We start from the raw sequence: 6,558 nt of genomic DNA, 5'->3' as shown, positions 1-6,558 counted from the left end.
CGACGTTTTTACTCAGGGCAGAGCCCGATGGGTTTGGCTCATCTGTGCGCACTTTTGCTTTAGTAGTTCCAGCGCCCGCTGGCTCCTGGCCCACGCTTTCTCCCTCCGTGGGTCGCCGTGAGTGTGGGTTGATGCGGACCCCGGCATCAGTCACCACAAGTCGGCCACAACTGCCGCGTCTCTCTCCGCTGTGCTGTAAATCCAGAGGGCTGGAGCACCTCTCCTGCGAAGCCAGGCTGAGAGAGTTGGGGTTGTTCAGCCTGCAGAAGAGAAGGCTTATAGCAGCCTTCCAGTATCTGAAGGGGGCCCACAGGAAAGATGACAAGGACTCTGTATCACGTAGTGTAGCAATAGGACGAGGGGTAATGGTTTTAAACTGAAAGAGAGTACATTTAGATTAGATATTGGGAAGAAAGTCTTTACTGTGAGGGTGGTGAGGCACTGGAACAGGTTGCCCAGGGAAGCTGTGGATGCCCCATCCCTGGAGGTGTTCAAGGCCAGGCTGGATGGGGCTTCGAGCAACCTGGTCTAGTGGGAGGTGTCCCTGCCCATGGCAGGGAGGTTGGAACCAGATGATCTTAAAGGTCCCTTCCGACTCTAACCATTCTATAATTCTATGATCTCCTCCCAGCTTCGCTTGAGAGGTTCATAGCCCTGCAGGGAGGGACATTGCTGAGCCATTGCGGGGTAAGTGTCCCCTGTGAGGTGCTTGCTTGGAATTTTTTTGCTCATGGGAACCTGCTCCAAAGCAGCCTGAGCGCCAGTTAGCCAAAATCTAATGGGGCTGAGGAGTTCCCCAGGTAGATCATATATGTAGGTGAAGAAAGAAACTGAGCCGTTTTCTTACCCTCCCAAGAGGCAGGAAAGGAGATAAAAGAACTGTACTATACACAGGCTACAGCCCAAACATGTTTCTTCCTTTTCCTTTCAGGCTAACTGGAAAAACTGCCTGCCGCTGATAGTTTCCCATAGATGTGTGGCCAGTCGTTTGCTTAAACTATGGCCCCTGTGCTCAACTGTTAAAACTGGGATAGAACAGATTGGCCTACATGGGAATGGGGCCTTGTGAAAAGAAGACCCATAGTTTAATGCCCTCCTTCCAAATAAAGGAAATACATGCATCCTCTGCCTGTTTGCACTTTTCAGGTAACTGTATGTCAGAATTGAGAGAGTGGAGGGGATGATGGCACTGTTCAGATCCTCAGTCCTGGAAGCCTTAAACCTGCACTCAAGTATCTCTGCTAAAGACCACACCACACACAGTCGTAGCACTCTACCGCTGTACCTACTCTACCATGGTACCAAGCTCTCAATCCTTATGCCCGTTATTTTTAATATTTGGGTGAAAATGCCAAGCACGGAGTCTGTTCTGACAGCCACAAGCTGAAGAAACATCTGTATCCAGGCAATACTCAGATACGTGATAAGTAGGTAGGTAGATAAAAACATAGATAGATTACTTGCTCGATCTATAGATCAGTCATTAGATGGCATCTTCTAGGTCATTCATTAATCACTAATGCAGCCTCAGAAGTGATGCATTAAAAAGTAAATATTTTATGAATTTTTTTTTCAGCTTTTGAGGCTTTTGAAAAAACAGGAACATTTGACTCCTTAAAAATAGTGATATTCTTTTATTTGGCAAAGGGGGCAGAATTCCTGCTTTTTAAAACTTTCCTGTTCTTTTTCCTTACCCACAGGTAAAAAAGTGCATAAACAACAGAAAGCACGAAAGACCATTTTTCTTCATAATTTATCTTTTCCCGTGGAAAAGGGATTTGCCTTCCTTGTTTTACTTGAAATGTGAGAGAAGGCTTGTGTTCCAAATTTTTTTTTGATGAAGAATGGGTGAGAAGAAAGTAAATGAGAGGGCTTTCTGGTCTTTACTTACTTTGTTATGTTTTCCCTTTTATTCCATGAAGAAAAATGATGACAGAACATTTCTTCCCACACACTCAATTTTGAGTTCTGTGCCCTTTTCTTTGAGAAGAAGGGGTTTAGAGAAGACAGAACTGGAATAAATCCCCTCCAAAAATCCTTTTTTTTTTTTTTCATTTTCCAAAATGTTTCTTCCTGTGAGAAAGACAGATGTAACATAGCAAATAACATTAAAAGTGTTTTCTTTTAGAAGTGGTACTAGGAATTATGGTAGTGTTTTTCTTAGGTTTTCAAATAACTTTCCCTGTCCCTTAAGTGTCTGCTGTTTTGTGGAATTTGTTACACTTTTTTAGTAAAAATGTGCAGACTAGAATTTTCTTTCAGGGTTTCAACAGAAGAAAAAAAAAAAAAAAGACCATGAGAAATTTGGCAGGATAAAAAAAAATAAATCCTGCCAACCGGCTTCCATAGTTACATGAAGTGGAAAATGGAGCCATTGCTGGTGCTGCTGTCTCTTGCTTGACTGACGTCTGGTCTGGATGAGTAAATTCACATAATCAGCATGTAGGGTGTAAATCAGGTGAGATCCCATGTCCTCCTTTCTGTAATTAGGAGCTCAACGGGGCTGTGGTCACTAGGTAAAGCCTGTGTTCCAGGACTGTCCAGGTCAACCCTGGACATTTGGCCGTACTAGACAGAACAAGTAGCTCTCTGTGAGAATGTGCCATCTTCACGGGAATTAAAAAAAAATCAGGGAAAGGGAGAAGCAAAACAGGAATTCCTGTTTGCACATCAGCGTGATCAAAGAGTTAAGTACAGAGTGAGGCTCTTTGTGCCAAAAAGGCAATCTTATATTTTTAGGAATTGATAATTTTTCAGCCTGCTGCAACATTTAATGCTAATAGAACAACAGATTGTGAATATTTGAAGATTAAGCTACTTCTGCAGGTGGATTGCTCTGATATCTCCTTAAGCAGTTTCCAAGCTGGGTGATGTCCTGCTCTGCTTTATTACACTATGGACTAGGCATGCCCTCATGTGTTTGAAGTCGTACGAGGAAGATGTGCCAGAAAATTTCTGTGGTAAGTTATTGCTGGGAATACCTATTCTTAATATTTCATTAACTGTTGACAGAACATACATTATGGCCTTCTGCAGTTTTGGTGGCTTCATCAAGATCCGTTGGAAGACTTGAGTGTGAGGCAATGATCTCAGTCTGTGCTAGCCTGGGCCTGGACAGCAGACTTACCCATTTTGCAGAAGACAAATGGCATAACTCCCCACTGCACTCTGGTGGACTGGCCATATCATGATTCCTGGGAAAGCGCCACAGAGAATCTAATATAGTCAGTTGTATGTCCTGGGTATGTGTAGTGAGTTGGTAGGCTGTGCCCCTGGTCCTTGCTTATCCAGTTGCTATTAATCCCCTGTAATTTCAGGCACATAAATCAAGAAGCTTCCCTGAGCTTCCTTTATAACCAGTAGAGGAAGGTCCCCCCTGATGGTAGTTCAATTCTTAAGTAAGGAGCAGTACATCTCCAAAGGATGGTTTGGCTCACTCAGGTGGCTCAGATGAGGTGGAATCCGATCACCATCTCTTCTTTCTTCCCAAGTAGAAATGCCAGCGAAGGCTCCATTGCATGTGGATCACGCTGCAGCGAGAGTGCCAGTTGCTGAAAAAAAATTGAGAAGTAGAAATACGAGATGAGGAACAACAAAGATCTGTCCTGCTGACCTGCTGACATGACCTCACTCTGGCAGGCAGTGCTTGCTGAGTCAGCAGTGGCTCATATCTCCTCTAGTGCTAGCCAAAAAGTGCAGCTGGTGCCCCATCTTCTCCTTGAATGGTTGCTCTGCGCCTGGTCACTCCAGGGCAATGCGATGCTTCACTCCCTACAAAATGCTCTTGCACTTGATTCTGGTTTCAAAAGAAACTCTAGATAAGGCATCCCAGTCTCCACAGGGAGGCAGCAGAATACCTGTCAATTTGTTTGCAAGCTGAAGCTGGCTGATGCTTTTTTTTTTTTTTCGTTTAAAGAACTCTTTTACCCCTTATATATATTGTTTGGGTAAGAGGTTTTAAGAATTTCAAGTTCAGATGAAAATTCTTTTTTGCTTGCCAACATAAAGCCTGCCAAGATCAACATTCCCCTTATTTCCCTCTGAGCTGCCACTGAAATGATTTACAAGTTACATAAGAGCCGATTTTGAAAGAAATATGCATTTAATTAGAAACTAAAAATCACAGTGTCTCATTTGAGACATTATAGTTTAAGTTCTGTCAGTATTTCCATTATTTTCAGGGGTTTATCACCTCAGGAGAAAAAAGCATTTTACTCTGCTGAAACTTGGAATTCTAGGCCTCAATACTATAAATATAAAATAGGTAGGAAATAATAATACTATAAAGTCCAGCATTTCCAAACCAGGCATTCAAATATCATGGAGCAGACACCCATCCCACCCCCCAAATTATGCGACTGGCTTAAAAATCATTATATTTTTGAAATAATAAACATAAGGTTCTTTTTGTTTGTCTTTTGACTTGTGAGAATTTACAATCCATATTTTCAAAATGTTTATTTGCAACCACAGGGGCTGAAAACTTACTTCTTTTTGCTTTTCCCCTTTTTCTAAATGGAAGTTGAGATTTTTGCATGTTCATATGACCCTGAAAGCTGGGTCTTGAAAAAAAGTTGCAAATACTGAAGGACATGTGAAAACCTACATCTTCGCTAAATTCAACTACATGTAACTTTTCTGGACTGCCTATATTCTTAGAGTAGCTTGCTAGGAAACAGTCAGAAATGCTTTAAATAAAGCAGAATGGACAAGCCAGGAAGATTTAAACTATGTATTTGCCTCAGTCAGAAGTGGTTAAATGTAAACATATCCTTCAGAGAATAGACAGATTTTTCACTTTCATTGTTTTTTCAAAAATGCAAGCAAATTCATAATTTATAACTGTTAGCTTTATCTACAGAAGAGGCATCTCATTGCTAGGAACAGCATATATTTCTTTCATACTGTTTTGAAATACAGGTATCAATGTGCCTCTGACATTCACTTCACAGGAGAAATTCCAAGTAAGCTTTCTTAGCTCCTTTGCAGCACCATGCATTTGTAAAAATACTGTTCTCACTTGAGGAGTCAGTTAATTGATCCAATGTAGCAAATCCTGCATTGCTGGTAAGACTGGGGGTATTAGACTAGACTATTCTCACAGGCTCACTGACTTAACATCTAGTTTTCTGGAGATAGAAAAGAAAGATCTTGCTCTCTTCGTGGTCACTTCTATCCAACGCAGTGCTCGATTTGCTGTGTGCAACTCCCATCTACTTGGGAAAGACAATGAGGAATATATTTTTCTGTCCCTCATAAAATTCTATTGAAAGTAAAAGCCTTAAAAATTGTAGTGCATTTTTATCACACGCAGAGATTTTCTTTATGTGCTTTTCAACAGTACAATTCCAAAATCCATCTGTGAGAAAAGCTTTCAGATTTTTTAATAAAAACACACTTCTTCGGGGAGCATTCAACCAAAATGCTTGTCAGGGCCCTGAAAACACTAATAGGTGTGATCACTCCAGGGTAATAGTGTGGGCCTTAGTGGCCCTGACTGACCTCACCTGGAGCCTCCAGCACACCCTCTTTGTATTTAGGCTGGGCCTTCAGTCCCAGCCTGAGCTGTGCTTTTGGGTTGCCTGTCTGCAGTGCTGTTTCTGTTGTGTTTGGAATTCCTAGCCTGACCTTGGACCTGCCCTGTTATCTTGCTGGATGCTCACGGGGGATGACCTGTTGCTGTCACCATCCTGCTCTGCTTGTCTGTGCCTGGTGCTGGGGGACTATGGTGGGTTGGTGAGGTCACTGCCCACTTTGTGTTGTCTCCTGGTCTTCCTGGGGTAGTAGCCCCACACTTGCTGAGGGAGACAGTGAACTTGTAACCTCAGGGTGAAAAACTCCAGAACTGATTACCAGAGTCAAGCTGTGTAGTCCCTTTGAAATACGGTTGTAGGTAGAAGATGAATGATAGCAATTCAAACACATTGATGGTGTAAAGCACTGGTGCGCCACTGGCTCACCACTCCAACACTAGCATTGTTCTTGCTGCTTTGGAGATGCTTCATTCCCAATGCAAGCTGTGATGCTAAGCTGAAGGGAGCGGTTAGATGCCCCAGGGTGAGATGGAGCGTGTAGCATTAGGGAAGAGCCAAAGGTGAGCTCCAGCTCTGTGGTCAATGATAAACAGGAACCCAAAGATTGCGCGCAGCCTAGCAGCAGTTAGGAAGATGTCCTAGAACACAGTTCATTCCTGTAGCAACAGCCAGAAGTGAAGCCACCAAACTGCACCTTGACAGTCCTGTTCCATGACCCTGAGTGTGCTTTAGGCCTGAGCAGTTGAGGCCCCAAGCCCTGGTGGGGCTTGTCCAGTCCCCAAGGAGAGAGCGTCCAATCCCCAGCCTCTGCCTAGAGGCTTTGATGAGGCTATGACACCATGGTCTAACTAGAAGAACAGCTGCTGAGCATGGACAATATGTGTCGTCCTGAGCCTTTGGTTCCTCCTCTGTGTAACTGATTATCTTTACTTTACAGGGTTGCTGTGAGAATGAATGCATTAGTGACTGTGAAGCACCAGAACTACAGAAAACTCTGTTGTCAGGTAATTTATTATCACTCTTT

Source organism: Charadrius vociferus, unplaced genomic scaffold, assembly GCF_000708025.1.
Source record: "Charadrius vociferus isolate BGI_N301 unplaced genomic scaffold, ASM70802v2 scaffold90, whole genome shotgun sequence".
NCBI lineage: Eukaryota > Metazoa > Chordata > Aves > Charadriiformes > Charadriidae > Charadrius > Charadrius vociferus.
Note: the sequence above shows the minus strand (reverse complement) of the source record.